General features: G+C 40.5%; 1 protein-coding gene across 1 annotated transcript in view; it reads right to left on the bottom strand.

Moving 5' to 3' along the window:
- Window positions 1-20,766, bottom strand: part of TSPAN5 (tetraspanin 5) — a 162,214-nt gene that overhangs the window by 125,689 nt on the left and 15,759 nt on the right. The window lies entirely within an intron of this gene.

Here is a 20,766-nt window from a genome sequence, read left to right as displayed (position 1 = left end):
TTAGGAAGTTGTGGAGTGCTTTTCTATATAGCAGTCGATAAGATATGATAAAAGAGGCTGTCTTATACTGGAAAGTCATACAAGCACTCTCCATGAAAGTAATTTTGGAGCTGAGACCTGAAGGGTGAAAGGCTTCCTACAAAAAAAATAAAAGTTGGTTGCAGGCACAGGCCCTGTGGTCAGCAAAAGCGTGACTGGTACCGGAAGCAAGTCAGCTGGCCAGAGAACAGAATGAGAGAAGAATAGAAAGACTGGCGAGGGCAGTAGGCTGGGGCCAGACCATGTTCAGGGCTTTGGTCTGTAACTGAGAACAGTTAGAAGTTCTTGGAGGGTTGTTTTATGACTTGGGGATTTTTTTTTTAATTGAGATAAAATTCACACATCATAAAAGTCATTGTTACGGGTTGAATTATATACTTCAAAAATTCATGTGACATCAAAACCAGGACCTCAAAATGTAAGCTTATTTGGAAAGTGGGTTATTGCAGGTGTAATTAGTTAAAATGAAGTAATTAAGGTAGGCTCTAATCAAATAGGACTGTGTCCATATAAAAAAGGGAAATCTGGACACAGACATGCACGATGTCATGTGAAGATAAAGGCAGAGATTGGGGGGATGGGTCTATGAGCTAAGGAATGCCAAAGATTGCCAGCAAACCACCAGAAGCTAGGGGAGGCATGGAACAGAATCTCCCTCACTGCCCTCAGAGGAAACCTGCTCTGCCAACACCTTGATCTCAGATTTGTGGCCTCCAGAGCTGTGAGATAAAAATTACCTGCTTTTTATATCACTCAATTTGTGGTCCCAGCAACCCTGGGAAACTAATAGTTACCATTTTTAAACATACAGTTCAGTGATTTTTAGTATCTTCAAAATACAGAACAGTAATAACCACTATCTAATTCTAGAACACTTTCATATCCCACAAGGAAATACCATTCCCTTTCCGCCCCCCTCTCCCCTAGCCCTGGCAACCATTAATCTGCTTTCTGTTGCTATGGATTTGCCTGTTCTGGACATGGCATATAAATGGCATACAATACGTGGCCTTTTGTGTCCTGCTTCCTTCACTTTGCATAATATTTTCAAGGTACATCCATGTTGTAGCATGTTTCAGTACTTCATTTCTCTACATAGCTGAATATTCCATTGTATGTATATGCCACATTTTACTTATCCATTCATCAACAGATGGACATGTGAGTTGTTTCCAAATTTTGGCTCTTATGAATAATGTTGCTATTGAACATTCCTGTACACATTTCATATAGACACCTGTTTTCAATTCTCTTGGGCAAGTACCTAGGGATAGAATTGCTGGGCCATGTGGTTAACTCTATATTTAACTTTCTGAGGAACCACCAAAGTGTTTCTCACAGCGGCTGCACCATTTTCATTCCCCCCAGCCATGTCTGAGGATTCCCTGGGAAGTTTCAAGCAAATGGGGAAACATCAGAATTGTGCTTTAAAAAAAAGAATAGGAACCAGCTTTTGTGAAAGAACGTAAGTTAGTTTTGTACCAATGGTTTGACATGCCTTTTAAAACATTCAAGTGGAAATGTCAGGTAGGAGAGGCTTGGAAAAGAGGTCAATAGGCTCAGGATTAAAATTTGAGACTCAGCAACCATGGGTATGGATGAGATTCCGTAAGAGAAAGCATAGAGTATAAAAAAAGACAGCTTGGTCAGAACTTCTAGGAGTTCCAAATGAATGGTGGAGTAGAGGAAAATGAGTCTGTACAAAGGAACCTGATAAATAGAATATACCAAAATTACAAAATTGGTAGAATAAGAAAGAGAAAGGTAACTGAGCAAAGACAAAAGAGATTCACCAAAATGTAATAAGAAAAAATCTAAAAAGGGTCTAAATTCTGACACATTAACAAAGAAGTATACGCACCATTTTATTTTTCTATATATTTCCTAGTGTTTTTTTTCTGGTGTTTTTTTTTTTGGAAGGAAGGGAGTGAAGAATGGTTTTAGTTCCCTCCGTCTTATGTGTAAGAGGTAAACTACTTGATCTTTTATCAGAACTGGTGAATAAATGCTTTTCAGTCTGGACATCAAACCCATCTGACTTTAAAAAGGCGTCCCATAAAGGGGCTGTGTGGACGAATCTGGTTATGTACTTAACAAGTTCCTATTGTTTCATCAAAGTGTCTGAAAGCTCAGGAAGACAGTTGGACACCACTTCAAAGTATCACTAAGAAATCAACAGCAATCAGCAATTAAAGCATTCCCCTACACACCCTCCCCACTGACAAGCAGCTATTTAATTACAGAGGGAAATCAAAGATGAGAATCCTAAAAATAAACCTATAAACCACATCCCTTGTCCCATGTCAAAATTATAGTTTAGATTACTTTGTTCCTCAAAAGCCATAGTTTCAGAAGATTAGAAAACTTTCTTTACATATCAATCAAGAGTGTAGATAATCCTTTCAGGCCTACATTGCAAGGAATTGAATTTTAACTTTGTAATTATGTGAACAAAGGACTTTTGCGGTTAAATACACATTGCCTTTAGAAGAGCCTAAGAACCAGTCTGGCTCAGGCCTTGGTCTTCTCCTGGATACAGATCTGTGCCCCTGCCCTTTGTTAGCAGACTCCTTTGATGACCGACCATAGTAACACAAAATCAGGAAATGTAAAATTGCATTACACTCAATTACTTTATTTGAATAAAACACAGACACAAAATACCACATTCACTCTATGTTCACATCCTTTGAAAGCTTTTATATTACCAATTGACAGAAGAGGTGTCCTCCCAGAGTAAGTTTGGAAATAAGATATTGAAGGTAAGTCTATGTCAGGCAGAAATCCAATTGACATTAGGACCCTAAAAGATATCTTCTTTTGCTTTATATGAAAGTTATGAAATTGACTCCAATTATATTAGCAAACTGAATCTCACTGGAAAAAGGAATAAAATCATTGTATTAGCCGCACACAGTCAGCCACATATGCTGGTATTTGTGCCCGGTATATGACATCTACGTTATTCCAAAGGTATTATCAACCATGTTTGACAGACAAAGGTTGTGGGGTGCAGAAGTTCCAAATCTTGGCTCTATGACACAGAATTGAAACACAAACCTTTTTTTGTTTGTTTTAAACCACAATGCTAGGACTGCCTCTACCACACTACGCCTTCCCCGACCTGTTGTAGGAATTCTTGCTAACTACAGATACAACTGTTGGATAGCAATGAGAAAATAAAGTAAAAAATGAAAGACGGTGATCTACCAGAGGAAAGAAATAATTACTTAATATTTACTTAATAAGTAATATTTTATGACTAAGTTCTACAAGAAATTGTTATTTGAGTTAATTTAGTTTTTTGCTGTTGATGGGGAGGTATAAAAATTTTAGATATGGGGAGTAAGACTGTTTTTTCAGATATAGGGAGTAATAAAACAGCAGATGTCAAATAAAACACAATTCCCCACAGCGCATAAGGAGGAGTCCTCTCAAAGCCCCTGGTTCAGAGAATCAGTTCGATGATAATACTTGGAGAGACTATAAGAGCAGTAACTAATGCTAATTAGAAGTTAATGGGGTAGAGCCAAACACATTAACTTATTCATTAATTCTCACCACAAGACCCTGAAGCAAGTATGAGCATCCCTTTTTTATGGAGAAAAAAAACAATGTTACATAAGTGATGGCAACCAACTTCCAGAAAATGTTGGTCCTAAATACAAAGGACAAACACTACACTGAAGACTTTAAATTCCTCAGATACACCGAGGCATAAATGAACATATTTTTTAGCCACAACCAATAACGACACTCATCCCAAAACAACAATCATTGAAAATTTATACTCCAGAAGGCAAAACATGATTTGAAAGCACTGAAATTAATCATAACAATAATAATAATAACAGAAGGGGGCGGAGGAGAAAAAGCTAATTAATTGTCGAGTGCTTACAATACGCCAGACCCCATTCTAAGCATGTATGAGCATTTTAACGCTCAATCCTCACAATGAGCTTGTGAGCTAAGTAAGTAAAGACTTACTAGTTCCCTCCTGTGTGGAAACTGAGGCATGTGAGGTGCCCGGAGTCACACTGAGAGTTCAGAGCAGGATTCGGAGTCAGTCTGGCTGCAATGGCCATGCTCTTGATCACAACATTATGCGGTTAAACAAGGCACAACTTGTTTTCATGTTCAACCCAAGATTACCCATGCAAGATTAAACTTACTTCATACCAAGGAGAAGAAACAAAAGTCCCTTAAGGATCTGCACTTTACACTGTTTCCAAGGCTCCTGCTGAGACACACCCCGTGGACCTCTAGTGCAATAAAAGGCAAGCCAGATCTGGTCCACTCCAGCTCTAAAATATTCACTTGTACCTAAAATACTGATTTGTATCTAAAACACTCATTTGTGTCTTTAATGGCTTCATCTAATCTACTCCCTGAATCCAATTTCCTCTTGAATACATTTAATAGCATCTTTGTGAATGAATCCTACTAGAAGCATTTATTCAGTCCTTCTGAAATCACACATTTAGAGGCAGGAAAACAGCATGTCAGAGTATTATGTTCATTTCATAAAATACACATCTTCTCTTTAAAAAATAGCTTTGCCTAGTTGGAGATCTAGGTACAAGATAAGTTGTAAAAGGAAATTTATACAACCACAGACATCTTTTTTAAAATTAATATGTTTATAAGAAATAAAGCACTAAGAGTAGCAACACTTCATATCTAAGTATCGCTAAAGGATTTCCCATACACCAATTATTCACTCATTCCAAAATCACTTGTTACTGTATTTATCAGCTTGTGGTTCAAGGACCATCCACATGAGAATCACCTGGGGGTGGCTGTTAACAATACAGGTGAGACCTAATGAATCCTCATTTCTAGCGAAGAAATCTGCATCCCTTACAAATAGCCCAGGTAAGTCTTGTGTAATGTATCATAAAGGCTGGAAAACACTGAGCCCCTTCAATGTGCCATATAGGACAAACTGTGCAAAGAGCTTATCACAGCCCCTTCATCAGTCTCCCTGCTTCTACTTCTCCATGTACTTACACACCTGCTATTCTCTACACAACAGAGGGTTTCTTTTTCAAGCACAAGTCAGACCATATCAATTCTCTGTTCAAAACTCTCCAAGGGCTTCTCATGCCCCTCCATGGTCACAAGCCCGGAATCATCTCACCCTTCACTTTTCCTACCCCTCTCGCTCCCATCTGCTCCAATTCCATGCTGCCTCCTCCCACACCTGGCCGCCTAAGACAGAACCTCAGCTCCCTAGAGGCTCCCGCTGCCCCAATTGCTGTCCTGCAGATACCTGCATGGCCTGTTACCACACTTCCTTGGGAGTCTTGCTCCATAATCACCTTTATGGGAGGTCTTCCCTGACTGACCTATCAAGAATACTCCCCCTCTCCTTTCTGCCTGATTTTATCCTCTTCAGCACCTATCGCTATCTGACATACTTGCTAGTTCACTTACTTATCTTATTAGTGATCTGTTACCTCACTAAAATGTATTCTTCATCAAAGCAGGGAATTTTTTTGTCAATCTGCTTTGTTTTTGTTTGTTTTTTTTAACTTTTTTAAATTTTATTTTAAGTGTTTTTCCAGGACCCATCAGCTCCAAGTCAAGTAGTTGTTTCAATCTAGTGGTGGAGGGCACAGCTCCCAGTGGCCCATGTGGGGATCAAACCAGCAACCTTGTCGTTAAGAGCATCACGTTCTAACCAACTGAGCTAACCGGCCGCCCCTGTTTTGTTCTTAAATGTATCCCACTTGGCACCCAGAAGTCAACAAGTATTCACTGAATGAATAAGTGAATGAATGAATATAAATATTCATTATTTATGTTGAATATCTGTATATATGTATATACAATATTGTATATGTATATACAATATTGTATATGTATATACAATTTTGTATATGTATATACAATTTTGTATATATTCAATATATTGAATTATTTGTATTAATAGAGTGATGTAGAAATCTGTAGGAGAGCACAACCAATTCCCAGCTCTCCTCATAGAAGGTAACACAAGCTGGGTTTTGAAGAACAAATAGAGAACAGCCTCTAAGAATAAGGATGTTCTACATAAAAGCTGGCTTATAATCTTCAAAAATGTTAATGTCATGAAAGACAAGGAAAGAAAGAGCAACTCTTCCAGATTGAAGGAGCCTAAAAAGACGTGACAACTGTGTGTGATGCATGCTTCTGAACTGGATCCTTCTGCATTATTGGGACAACTGGAGAAACCTGAATGGAGTCTTTCAGTAAAGGTATATAGTTCTTTTGAATATGCTTACAACTTTCCTGTAAGTTTGAAATTGTTTCAAAAGAAGGGGGAAAAAAGAGGGGGCTAGGAAAACATAAAAGAAACCAGAATTATATGAGAATATCATGCATTAAATAATCTGTAAGTGAAATGCTCAATGAATAAGATAAGGAGGAAAAGGACTATTTCTTTCAAATATTTCTCTCCTCTTGTTCCCCCATTCCTCCAAGAACAACTTGGGGCCTATATCATCTTGGCTTGGAATCAGCCCAAATAAGGTCATTTTTCATTAAGTGTAACACAAATAAGCCCCCCAGATTATGGTGGAAACACAGTGTAGCAGAACATCTACCTGTACAAATTCTGCAATAAATGACATCTCTATTCTCTCTACAGAGTAGAAGCTAGATCCTCATGTAACTGATAACTCAAAACATACTTTTTACATAAAAATAATGATGAGGTTGAAAATAGAAAAAGTAAATCTTTGTACTGGATTTCTGTTGTGAGCCAAAGAGAATGATTAAATATAAACAAGAAAAGAAAGGAAGGAAGGAAGGAAGGAAGGAAGGAAGGAAGGAAGGAAGGAAGGAAGGAAGGAAGGAAGACAGCAATAGCACTGAGATATAAAAAAAACAGATTGACATAGATTTTTTTTTTAAACTGGAAGCTATAGGCAACATGCCTAGAATTTAGATGCCAGTATTAAGAGCTGGACCCTCCTCCAGGAATCTGCAACTCCTCTGACAGGTCCAATCTCATTACAACAAATATCACAGCCATAAGAATCTCTGAGAAACCCAAAGTGTGCCTAGCTAATGACCTCCTCAGCTCAAGCAGCATACAATATCTAACAGCGCCCTCCATTTTAGACACAGAAGTACAAACATACAAAACTAATACACTGAGTGATTACTCACTGTATCCAAGGACTCATCCAAAGTCCCCTGAAAGTCCCCTGATTTTCCATAATAAGAAAGAAGGCGGGGGGCAGGGGGGATTAGCTTACATACAACTTTTCAGGTATAGATCTACGAGAACTGTACAACCAAAATGTCAACAGGCAAAGGAGAGCAGGAGTTAATGCCCCAGCAGGGGGGTCAATGGATAGACACAGAGCTCCTTCTAAGTCCACTACTCTTCTGTGTGTGTGTTTGGGGGGGGGGGGGGGGGGGGATCTGCCACACTTTCTGGTATTGGTTTGTTTTAACTTGAATTTTCCTCCAAAGCACCAAGCTGAGAAATTCCTCATTTAAAATATATGGAGTCCCAACTTCTGGAAAATGGTTAGATCCGGCAACATAGGTACATATTCTCTGGCCAACCATCAGTGGAAGGAAAGCAGCTCCCCCTACACAGGGCAGAAGCATGGCTGACCCTTTAGCACACTCCCTATCGGTCCCTATCACAGTCACACCTCTGACTCTCAGTGGCTTCGTTTTTCTGCCTGGTCCCTCCAAGCATAGGAACCTACAACCCCAACTTTAAAAAACAACAACAAAACACACAACTTGCTAGGATACCAAAACTGAGATGTTATCTTATACATTCTGCTCTGACAAGACTTCAGAGAGAAAGCATAAGTTGATATAATTATGCATAAATTACATTCACATTTTTCCAAAGCCATTCTCACAAGCATCAGTGGCAAGGAGGCAACGTTTGTCATTTTTTAACTGAAACCACTTTGCTTGGAAAACAGGAATGCTTTGAAAGTCTCCTAACTGATCAAAATGTGAAGTTATTTGTTTTAGATGGCCTCTAAATGAGTTCAAAACTAACCATCATAGTTATGTATAATTTACCACAATTTAAAAAACAAAAGAAAACTACTATAAACACACATACTGTAATGGAAACAAATAATAGAACTGCCCTACCCTGTCAGAAGAATGACTATTGAAACTTCTTTCTGAATATTTCGAAATCTCCCAGTTGCATACTGTACTGTATGTAACTGGAATACCTTCAGTCGCAAGGGGCTTGTTTGTGGGCACGTGACCAAGCCCGGGGGCCAGGCACACACCTGTCTGGGCCTCAGCGTGTTCCTCATCCATGCAGCGTGATGAAGAATGGTGTAGACACCTCAGACATGATCACTGGGAGGACTGAATCAGTTAACACACACAAGCTGCGCGTACAACAGTGTCCAGCACATTATAAGTGCCACGTAAGAATTAAAAAGAAGCAATTGCTGTTGCCCAGCCTTGTATGACGTGATGTACCGACCTAAATTGCCAATAGGTTACGTGTTTCTGTGGGAAGCATGCTCATCTCTGTTCTGCACGCAGAGTGAAACACTGTCTTACAGTTTTCTACCCAAAAGCACATTCCATTATTATCAATTTTAGTTGCTGCCAAATCTCAGAACTCATTAATAAAAGTGGTGATTTCTCAAATGGTTTACGGTCAACCACTCCAAGTACTCAATAGAAAAGAATTAGCTCTAAGTCAGTATCCAAGAGATAGAGATTTATCAAAATACTTATCAAGTTTAAAGAATAAAATCTTCAGTGCAGCAAAAAATGCAACACTCAAAAAAACCCAATGCAGGAAAAGATAAGCATTGTTCCAAAAGGTAGAGCCTTTTAGTGAATGAATGAACAAATGAATGAACAACAAATCAGTGATATGCTGCGGACCACAAACTTGTACTTTGATTAAAAAAAAAAAAAAAAAAAACACTCTGCTTATACTTTAGAGTTACTGATGAATTGCCTTGTCATACTTACAGAGCCAGGTAATAATGACATATAAATATACTCAACTAGCCTCCCCTAAATGCTTGCTATATGCACTGACTGCATTTGCATTTGATGTGGAAAGGATGGTCCCTGCCCTCACTGAATTTGAACTCTAGTTGGGGAACAAAACTAACAGAGATAAACTTAGTGGTAACCTCTGAGTATCAATTATACAAGTTCAACGAAAGGCACACCGGGTTAGGCTGCAAGCGCACTCAGGGTCAATGGGGACTGGATAGACAAAGGAGTAGGGCCCAGAGAAACAACACTGTAGGGATCATAATCTACTAGGCTGCGTGTGTAACATAAGGCTCAGCTCTGCATCCCAGCAAGTTGGATGGGTGGTTGTTGTGGTGGGAGAAAAATACAACAGGTGTTGCTCTGCTCAGCAAATCCTGAAACCTCCTCAAAACGCACGGCAACAATGGCCTGTCCTAAAGCATCCTGTGACCACTTCACCCTCAGGCTTACACAGCACTTCCCTTTTATAAGCATATGTCTTTCTTCTTTGGGACTGAGAGATCCCAAAATCCACGAATGATCTGAAACCATTTTGTACTGTGGTCCCAGGTCAAAACACTCAGCAAACATCCCCAGATTAAATGAGCCATGGGGAGGATCCCTGAGCCAAAGAAAGGGCTCGATAAATACAGCCAGAGAACTGAGTCTGTGTGCACAACTAGAAAAGGTGGAACCCCAGAATCCAAAACCCAGCTTCCCAACGCATCACGTTCCCAGCAGGAGGAGAGCCTCGGTCCTCAAGGAATTTAGCGTCCACTTAGATTACACAGCGTTCTGAGAAAGCATTTGAAGTGCTCTTTTGAGACAGTCACTTATTTATTACTGGCAATGGGAAGACATCCTCCCCTTAAAGTGAGGTGTAGTGATTTTTACAGGCTAAGGACTTCAGGATGACATTCCAATGGTGCTTGGCACCAAAGTGAACCAGAGTTCACTGGGTCACACCAACGAAGGAAATTAACCCACTCAGAACAAAACGCAAGATGCTCCCTCTTTTGCTCACTGGCTGAGAAATTGCCATCTGGAAGGCTTAGCAGATGAAAGGCATTATCATGGTTTTGCTGGAATATTTCTGGTAGGCAGAGCATACAAGATGCCAGAACTTAAAAAAAAATAAAAATAAAAAAATCACATAATTTTCATTACCTCATTTCACCTTCCTTTCCAGCCAATCCAAATTCAGCCTGTTGTAGATACTGAACTATCAAATAGAGAAACCTTGCAAATGCTTTGCTGAATCGTTCGACAAGCAAAATCTGCACGAGGCCAGCACATCCCCCATGTCCTAATGCTCTGGTCTGAGCCAACTGGGCACCCCTCTCAGACAACCTTCAAACCAAAAGACGGCAGAAAAGCAAGGAAGGCTGTATCCCATTTCCCCAAGCCCATCCCCAGACTCCCATTAGGGCCCCTTCATAGGGCGTGTGGCCTTAAAGTACATTTTCCATCCCTGCCTCCAGGTGGGTGTGCCTGTATCTATGAAATGAACACACCCACACTGGGGCAAAGGCAGCACTCTGTGTTTCTGTTGCTTATTTTGTTTTCTGCCAGCTCTCATGGCTGCAAGGTCCGCATGAAGGAATCCACCACTTCAAGTCTCAGCTGAACCACTGCACAGAAGCCGGGCCTGAGAAGGCCTTTGTACTGTTGTTGTTTTGCGACCTCAGGCTATGGATTCTGATAAAAATTGTCTTCAGAGGAGGGTGACAAAAAGCCCTTTAACCCCTGGAGGGACCCAGCAATTTGAAAGTGTCTGGCAAAGCATGTATTTGCTCCATTCTTCAGAGCCTTCCCTGAGGCAGGCACAAGTAGACTCCACGTCAGAGAAGGAAACAGTCTCTGGAGGCCTGGTCCAGAACAGACCGTAGAGGCCAAAGCCCCATGCAGCCTTTTAGATTTTATTTTTTCCTTAACGCGACAATATCACTTGACACTGTCCACACACCTTGGAGTCTACAGGTGGGCAGGAAAATTGAAACAGATGATCTATGCGCTTCCACAAGATGCCGCCCCCCCCCCCCCCAAAGAAAAGAAAACACTGCTGACTGGAGACCAGCTCACCCCTGAATGAGGACAGTAAGGACTGTGTTTGCTGGCCAAACAAAAAGGGGTAGGTAGCATCCTCAACACCTTCCAATCAAAGTTTGTCAGCCTCTGACTGGAAGTACCTACCCTCTGCCACCCTGTGTGTATTTTCCATTTCTGTAACAGCCTTCATGCCTCCCACTCTCATATTCTAAAAGCCCATGTGCATAGGGAATGTTATTATCTCTTCAAAACGTTAAAAACATGCACGTCTGTATATGCTGTCAGAGTTTCAAAAACATAAATTATCTTCAGCCAGAATCAGATTTAGCAACAGCCCCCTGCCACTCCCGCCCTGTGCTGGGCTCCTTGCTCTAGGAACCTGATAACAGAACCCTTTACCTGAGTGTTTCACATCCTGGAGATCCTTTATATAGGTGCACTACCGTGTTTCCCCAAAAATAAGACCTAGCCGGACAATCAGTTCTAATGCGTCTTTTGGAGGAAAAATTAATATAAGACCTGGTATTTATTTTATATTATATTATATTATATTATATTATATTATATTATATTATATTATATTATATTATATTATAAGACCCAGTCTTATAGTAAAATAAGACTGGGTCTTATATTAATTTTTGCTCCAAAAGAGGCGTTAGAGTTGATTGTCTGGCTAGGTCTTATTTTCGGGGAAACATGGTATATACACTGTCATGCAAAATGAATAATTTTCAAAGTGAAAGAGGACAATTATTAATCATTACATGGAGACTACAGGTGTCAACCAATTGTCACTGAAAACCAAGATCTATTGAGCACTTTAAAGGCCCTATCCTGAGGGCCTTTCAATGAGGTGACCATCAATGTTACATTAAATGAATAGCCCCACCCTCTGGAAGCTGACTGAGTAGTGTAGGATACAGACAATCAAATAATCACCCAAAAAGTAATAATGATCTAACTTAATTATGATGGGTGCTCGGAAGGGAAAGTCTTGGGTGGTATGACACAGCTTAACCTAATTTGGGGGGATCCCAAGTGTGCTGGGAATAACGTGTAAAGGCTCTGAAGTAGAAAGAATTCAGGAAGAAAAGAAAAGGTAAGAGAGATAGAGCGTGGGAGGCAGAAGAGATGGAGGCGGTAAGGACGCTAAGTGAGCACTGAAGGAGGAAAAGAAGACAGGGAGTATTTTAGGCGACACCAATGACAGCAGGAAGCCATGGAAGCCACTCTTAGCATGGGAATATCATGATCAGACAGAAGTAGGACAGGAGGATTCTGGCACAGGGTGAAAAGTGGACCATAGGGAGGAAAGCAGGAGGCAGAGAAACAGCAGGAGGCCAGTGCAGTCAGGAGGATGCAGGCTCAGATCAGGGCAACTGTTGTGCAGATGGACTAATGACAGCAGGTGTGAAAGAGATTAAGTGGTGACATCCAAATACCTTGGTGATGGGTGAGAAGGTTGCCAGGTTCTGGCTAAGCCAGAAAAAAAGGGCCTGAACATAGACAGCAAAGCCAGTTCCTTACACAACCTTAAGCTGCCCTAGGGTTGCCTTGCAATATTTACACAGCCTCAAAAAATCCATCACATAATGTTAAAATGAAATACAAATGTTAAAACTACCCAACCACATTTTTTCCTCACCCACAAATCAATGAACCTTTCAACAATCTAAACAAGACAGATTCACCCAAACAACTCAATATTCTGTGTTTGCTGTGACCTCTTTAATTACGTCACCCAATAATACAATTGAAGTTATTAGAATTCTGAATGACACAGAAAGTTTGCCTTTTATTTTTAGAGATGTTCAAATCTCAAATCCTTTCTAGGTTGACAACTCTGTAAAATCATACGTGGTTCCTATTTATTTCTCCACTTCAATGAACAATTTTGTTTATAAACAGAATTAAAAATATTTGGTAGTCACCCTTTGCAAGAATCTGATAAATGGAATCATTTAGGTTACAATGGCTACACTACCCTGTACCACTACCCCCAAAAGATTGGATTTTCATGAAATATATCACAAATAGACCAGTGTCCAGCCTCTTCAATAATGTCAAGCCAAAAAATCCTGTGCAATTAAATAAAAATGATCACAGTAAAAATTAATAACAACTTACGTTCGGCTCATACCCTCCAGTTTGCAAAATTTTGACTTTTCAGTGAACTCGATAGCACAAACAGGCAAATACACACTCCAGTATCAAGATTTGTCACGAGGGCTCAATTGGTAGGGAGTGACAGAGCTCATCTGTAATGCCATCTCTATGACAGATGAGTACAAAGCACTTTTTCCTTACCATAAGCCAACAAAGGAAAACTGTCTGGGACAAAAGTCTGGATTACAGGTATGTAAAGTTTACAGGTATATACAAGAGTGTCATGTCCCAGAGTTTCTAGAGAAGTTTTCATATGAAATATTCAAATACTACCAACTGACACACATATATATGTATGTTCCCCTTTTTTGAGTAATTGTATTTGCAATAAAACAAATCCATTAAATGTGGCTTGATTTATATGTTACTATAAAATATTTGATATAAAAGAAGCCCATAAATAAGGGGAAAAATCCTTTGTTAGGTTCTTTGTCCCAATTTGAATTTTTGAAAATATATAGTCACCACCACTTTATCTTACCAGACATACCCTAACTCATTCAAAAAAGGGTCCTAGAAAGTATCCAGGAAACGCAAAGGAGGAATCAGTGGCTCTGAGAGGAAAGATACCATCCAGGGCACACAAAATGGTGTCAGAGATATCATTCTCTATAGATGAAGACCAGAATAGAGGTGGTGAGAATTAGGTGAAGAGAATTAAAGGGATTATAAACCCAACTGGAGGGGCGGGTGGGAGAAGAGACAAAAGATGCCCGTTCTTTGGAAAGCCTTCTAGGGTTGAACTAAAATGGATCACAGAAGTGAGTAAGATATGCTACATCCTCCACAGCCAGGTTTGCTAACATTTCAGAGAGAAAGATGAAAGAGAAGGACAGAGAAGCAAAAGCAGAGAGAAAGCCACATATAACAGGCATTTTTTTCTATCCCCCAAATCTCTGTCAGCCCCCGCTCCTGTACTAGCACATCTTTCCACATGAGATAAGGGGAAAAAAATTAGTTCATGCTTTACAGTTAACTAAACGCTCTCACAATTTCTTATTTAGTCATTCATGCATTCAAAACAATTTATGGAATGCCTCCTAGGAGCTGGGACCTGCCAAGACCTGGGATGAAATGCCATGAAGGTTCTGTCCCCCAGGACCAAGGGTCCTTATGACTTTGATTAAATTTACTTTTAAACCCTAGCTCTAGAAATCATAGCCACCACCCCCCATTTCCCCCTCAGAGACCTAGCCTTTCCCCCAGATAGTCAGCAACCCAAGGTAGCAGAAAACAGTAGCCAAGACCTAACCAATGGTCACAAGGTCCACACCTCTCTGGCAGGCTAAAGATCACATGCTGACTTAGGTTTCAGTTCCTGAGCCCTAAGGAGGAATGACCCCCTGGCTACTTTCTCATGATACCAGACAGAGGGTCACTGGAAAAGACCTCAGAACTGTCCTCAAGACCTTAAGAAATGATTTATTACCCTTACCTCACCTCTGACCAATCAGCTCCCAACATGACCCCGAACCCCTAACCCATGGCATCTTGTTATTAGAATCTGTAACCTACATAACATCAGGGAGTTCAGGCTTTTGAGCATTAGCTTCCCGTTCTCCTGGATGGCACCATTCATCAATAAAATAGCCAGTATTACTCCACTGTAATTCTCGGTTTTTAGTGTTTGTCTCTGCTAGCGCCGGGTGGACGAACTCTTTCTATTCTAACACCAGAACGTCAAAGAACAGGGAAAAATGGGTGCCATAACCAAATCAACACCAAAGAAGGCCACTGTTCAAGCCCCCTAGGGAGGTGCAATTCCAACAATTGAATCCCTACATGAGGGAGGGATTTATTGACTGATGTCTTTATCTTTTCATCACTGCTTAAAATAGTTCCAATGGTGGACCTAGCTAGACAGAATAAAATCCACATGATTTAACAGCTTGTAAAACTCAGTTTAATAGCCAGATTATGTTTTAACCATTTAAATCCACCTTTTATTTATACTTTAGGAAACAATTTGCTGTGAATCAAAGACCACCAGGTGGAAAATAGAGGACCCCTGAACTTAGGGAACCTGAATATTTTATAATGGACATTAAATACGCCTACCTCTTTGCTCCACATAGGTATAGCTGGGGAACAGATTATGGATGTGGAAGGTGAGAAACAGGCAAAGTCCCTATAATGGTTTGGCTTTAATCCATCCAAATTAAGAGCCATTTAAGTATTTAAAGCAAGGAAGTATGACACAATCAGATTTGCCACTAGGGAAATCTCTCTGCAGTAGAATGGAGAAAATGGAGTACTGAAGAAGAAAGTATTACATAATGCATGTGAGAAAAGGTCATGACCTGAACCAAGGCAGGGGCAGATGCTGGAGAGAATAAGAGAGCACATTGATCGAGTTAAGATTGAACAAGCATTATTGCTTGCAGTACTGCTCAGGGTTGGAGATTTTAACCTACTTAGAAGCTAACACATTAGCCTACCACAGTTTCACGAATGCTGGCAGGAGACATGAAACTCCTGGATCAGAGACAAAGGGCGGTTTACAACAAAGCAATAGCAGTAGCCACATAATCAGCATGTGCACCAGTTCCCTGAGCAACAATTCCAACAGGACACTGCGAGGAGGATTCACACAGTGAACTACACTACAAGAGAGAACCCCTGAACTTAGGGAACCCAATTTTTTTTTCACAGGTGTCTCTCTTTCAAGGTTTTTCACTGTACAAACATCCTTGAAAAGGTAGTACAGCACAAAGGCAGCCAGTACCTCAGCTCACAAGAAGTGCAGAAACATGAAAGATCTGTGGAGAACTATTTCCCAACACATTCACTTTACCTCTGAGGAAATGAAGACACAAAAAGCTTAAAATGAGCCAGGGTAACATAGCTAGAAAGTAATGGAAGTGGGATTCACACCCAGACATTATGATGCCAAGTCTCTATATTCCAACATGATGCCACTGCCTTCCACTATTCAAAATCCTATTACATAAAACAGCAACTTCTGCTGGGTATGGGAGTGAGACAGACTTTCTTGGATGCTGTCAGCTCACCTCAGAAGGAAACAAGGAAGATACTAGGGGCTGGTAGCTCTGCCTATCTATAAGGATAGTAGACATTCTCCTTGTGCTATATGTCTCAAAAATTGAATGGTAGAACTGAACTAGGCTGTTGTGGGAAGTAACAGTGATGTCTCTGTGTGGTGGGGGAGAATTCCACTCCCAAGTCTTCTGTTAGCCCCTCCCTAAATCCACCCTACAAAATTTTAAGTGTTATGTGACAATGCATTCAGAATGAAAAAAAGTTTACATGTTAATATTCGGCCTTGATTTCCTAAAATTACTTGCAGAGGTATGCATTAAAATAACTTTCCACGTAAAAATTATCTCTATTAATCTGTGTATTTAAGCTAGCTAACACTTCACATATAATTAAAATAAAGTAGAGGAATGGTATTAAGAAACTGAAAAAACTTGGTTGGCACTCTCTTCATTTTGATAACAAATACACTGGTTTCAAGAGTCAAAAGCAATTGCAGACAATTACTTCATAAATGAGGGTTAATTTCTTTGAACATGAGTGATCCTGCTTCTTTATCCATTAACATAAGCAAACAAATGGTTTACTTGGCTTCAATGGTACAGTAACAGAGCTTCAGCAAAGGCAGGTATTTTGGGCTCCCTGGGCCCGACTAAGAGTAGATCCTGGGATGAGGTTTCTTGGCCCAGTCTGCAAGGTCCCTTGGCACCTGAGTAATCTTTGTCAAACTGAGAAAGGTTCTCCCTTGGCAGGGAGCTCCACAGCTCCCCGTGAGAAGCCCACGCCCTCACAACCACAACCACCACCACCACCACCACCACCACCACGTTTCCTCTTCAAGGGCTGAAAGGCACAGGCAGTACTTATCACACTAACAGCAATGTCTGAACCCATTCAACTTAAAAGGATCACCCATTTTATATGCCACTTATTTAAACCTTTGAATGGCTGCCCAGTGCTCACAAAGCTGCCACACAGCACAACTCCAGGGAGCATCACACATGTCCCAGGGAGGTGTGTGGTTCACAGCCTGTGCAGCTATATGCGGTGGCAGCCCTTAGAGAGAAGGGGTCACTTCCTCAGATGTATCTCCATTAAAATCCACTTCCTGATCAATTTGTTTAGTTAATCCATGAATCACGAGACTCTGGCAGTCACCATGGATCTAAATTGATGGCTGCAGGAAGTTAATAATTTTCACATATTATTAAACAAATGAAAAATATTATTTAGAATTTGGTTCTGACTAAATGTCAGTAAGATTCATGTTGGAGACAACAGGGGTGGGTTTCAACATCTTATCTCATATTTGACATCTGAGAGTCCTCTTTCCATCTAGAATCTTAAAGTCAAGTATAATTAATCGTCTGATGGGGGAAGGAGCAAACTTTTACAGATATATTACAAAGAAAAATATATATACATTGTTCTAAACAAATGCTCTTACTTGGCGATCATCAGCAGCATGGCTGTTAATTATAAATGCTTCTCTAAATTGCCTAAACCAGCTTGGAGGTGATCTCAGCATCATTTTCCAATAGGTTGGTTAACTGATTGCTTGAAAACAATTCATTCCACAAATATCAAAAAAGCAAACAGAAATTCTCTTCCCCTGTTCAATTTCAGCAGAAGCCAGGATGTTTCTGAACCAGGCTTTTCTTGCCCCATCTTAGCTCTGGCCCGTTGCCGTGGCCTGGACTTCCCCACTTCTGTCTCTTCTTTCAGGGCCAGATGTCTGACAATTTCTGCATCTTGCCCCCATCTATGCCCGCTGGGGCTGCCTGGGCTCCTACCATTCTGTGCTCTCCTCCCACTGCCACCAATAACCCTGGAGCCTGTTGTTCTGCATTCTCCAAATCAACCACTCACAAGTGCCAGTTTTACATCTTACCTAACTCAGGATCCACAATTCTTGGCAAAGACTCCTTGGTTCCCTGGAGACCTATTGGCCAGTGGCAGAGATACGAAGTGCCTGAGAAGCCCTCAGCAGGTCTTAGAAACCTGAGGAGCCACCCACCATCACCTTCCTAACCACACTATTTGTAGACCCAGGTGATTGTGTTCTGAACAGGACACATCTGAACACATTTAATTTGATGTGTATGCACCTTATATACAATACAACTGTGTCTGGCCTTGATTAGCTTTTACCCTACTACAAGGTAATAAATTAGCCTGTTACTACAGGCATACTTCGTTTCTTTGTGCTTTGCTTTACTATGCTGCAATAACATTGTTATGTTTTAGAAAATGAAGTAAAGGCCCTCCACCAACAAAAAGATTATGACTCACTTTATTGCAAGACTCACTTTATTGTGATGGTCTGGTACCAGACCCATAATATCTCTGAGGTGTGCCTGTGTTTCATGGAAGCTGGCAGAAGATACAAGACTCCTGGGTCAGAGACAAAGGATTTTATTATTCGCAGCACAGCAGGCAGCACGAGCATCATGCTTATGTCAGTTCTCCTGGCCCCCAACGTCCAATTGGGGTGACATTGCGGGGCCCAGATGGAAGCTGCACGTGCTGCTTTATGTTCGCATCGAGCTGAGAAACCTGTGCTTAGGGAACCTACTGCTTTATACTAAGCAGTGAGATTGTTCTTTGTTCCCAAGAGCGACATCACCTCATCCTTCAAGGTTGCTCACTGCAATCACAATCCTAAGAAACGGCCCACATAAAGAGCATTCTTGGCACACTCAGCAAGCCACATAGAAGCATCAGAGACCTACGTACGCAGGAGCATCTCCAAACAAACTGCTCATGTTCCTACATTTATTCCAACTATCCTTATGGGGTTCATGGCCCCAGCAACTCCTCCACATGAACTCCCATTACATTCTTCACATCAGCAATGGCAAAAGCAGCAGCATACGCCCCTCATTGGAAAGGTACTTGGAAACACCCCATAATTTCATTGCTTAGTCCAAGAATATAGTCTGGGACACCAAGTATATCCTTCCCTCAATACAGCGCCCCAACACAGCCTTTGCTTCTCCTTTCCGTTCCACCTCCTCCAACTTTATAAACTTATGTATGTTTAGAAATGCACAAGAAATCAAAAAATGAATGAATAGTGGAGAGGAGAGAAGCTGGTCTCAATCTGGGCAAAACTTTAGTTCCAGAAATCTCTGTCCACACAGTCGAAGGAAGAGAAACCACTTATGATAGGTCAGAAAATGAAAAACAATGAGATAAAGTTCCACTTGACAAATGCTCACACTCTGAAAAGCACTAACTTCAGGGAAGGAGGCAGCTTTCTTTTATTATAACATCAATGATTTTTCAAATCATTTTTACTTCCCATACAGCAAAAAATAATTTTAAATGCCAGATTTCCTTAAAGTTCAACAGCCGGGAACACCATTTGTAACAAAAACTTGTAAGCTTGTAAATATAAATTCAATTAGAAAATCTGTAATTATCATCAGAATAAATCATACATTAATAAATTAAACCTCATAAACATACCTATTTGTGCATAACAAACTTTTGCAGAGGGAACCAGATGGTTGCTAATTTTGTTCCTAAGCTAAGAAAATTCATTTTAACTAACTTATTTCAATAATTATGGGCTATCTACTATATTTTAGGCATTTTTCTAGGCATATGTATATTATTTTATTGGAACTGTAATCTTCTACATATACTACCATTTAAAAATAAAAATAAAACCCAGGTAGGTCTGTGACCTCAAAGTGACCCTCTAGGCAAGACATGAGAAATGCTGGCATTTGGGATACGGAAACAGAGGGCTGCTCAGGTCATGCCAGGGATGAACATGGTGGACAGCTGCAGCTAAACGTCAGAGGAAATGAGGGGTCAAGAGAGAGGAGAATAGAGCAGCTGCTCTGGCTAGCAAATTCTCAGCTAGATCCAGTTGCCAAAGGAAAGCTTGGAGATATAATTTCCTCCAGTGGGTGAAGGAGAACAAGAAGCTTGGCATGTGTGAAAAGTTCTATCATACAAAGTCTACTTCTCTGACACAGAAAGTTGAGGTTCCTGGACATTGACAATACCTTTCCCAGGTGATAATGAACCAAAATCCTGCATGTGTCCTGAGCTGCCATCTATTCCACACTTGATTACAGTGTCAGTACTCACTGAACACCCACCCCTCTCAGGCACCATGCTCAGGGCTATGCATTCATCATCTCATTAAACATATACAATTTTGCTAGAGGTGGGCACTACTGCTACCCATTTTTTGCCCAAAAGGAACAGGGAACAGTTCAGTTTGATGAAGTAATTGTTCATGGATACACAACTTAGAAGTGTCAAGGCCAATATCTGAACCTTACTAGTCTCACTCTTAGTCACCACTCGTATGTTGCAATATTCGATGCCTAGCTTTGGGGCCGGGCCGGGTGGAGGGAGGCAGGAAAGTTAGAAATAAAGAGTAAATGTCCCATTTTTTAAAAAAATATCACCTCATACTATCTGGACCTCATCAGTGCAAAACAAACAAAATAAATTCCATGGATAGATGCATTCAGTAATAAAAAATAAAAAAAACCAAATAGGACATATGTG

Source organism: Rhinolophus sinicus, linkage group LG02, assembly GCF_036562045.2.
Source record: "Rhinolophus sinicus isolate RSC01 linkage group LG02, ASM3656204v1, whole genome shotgun sequence".
NCBI classification, from domain to species: Eukaryota; Metazoa; Chordata; class Mammalia; order Chiroptera; family Rhinolophidae; genus Rhinolophus; species Rhinolophus sinicus.
The sequence above is the reverse complement of the archived record's forward strand: the minus strand, read 5'-3'. Positions and strand labels throughout refer to the sequence as shown.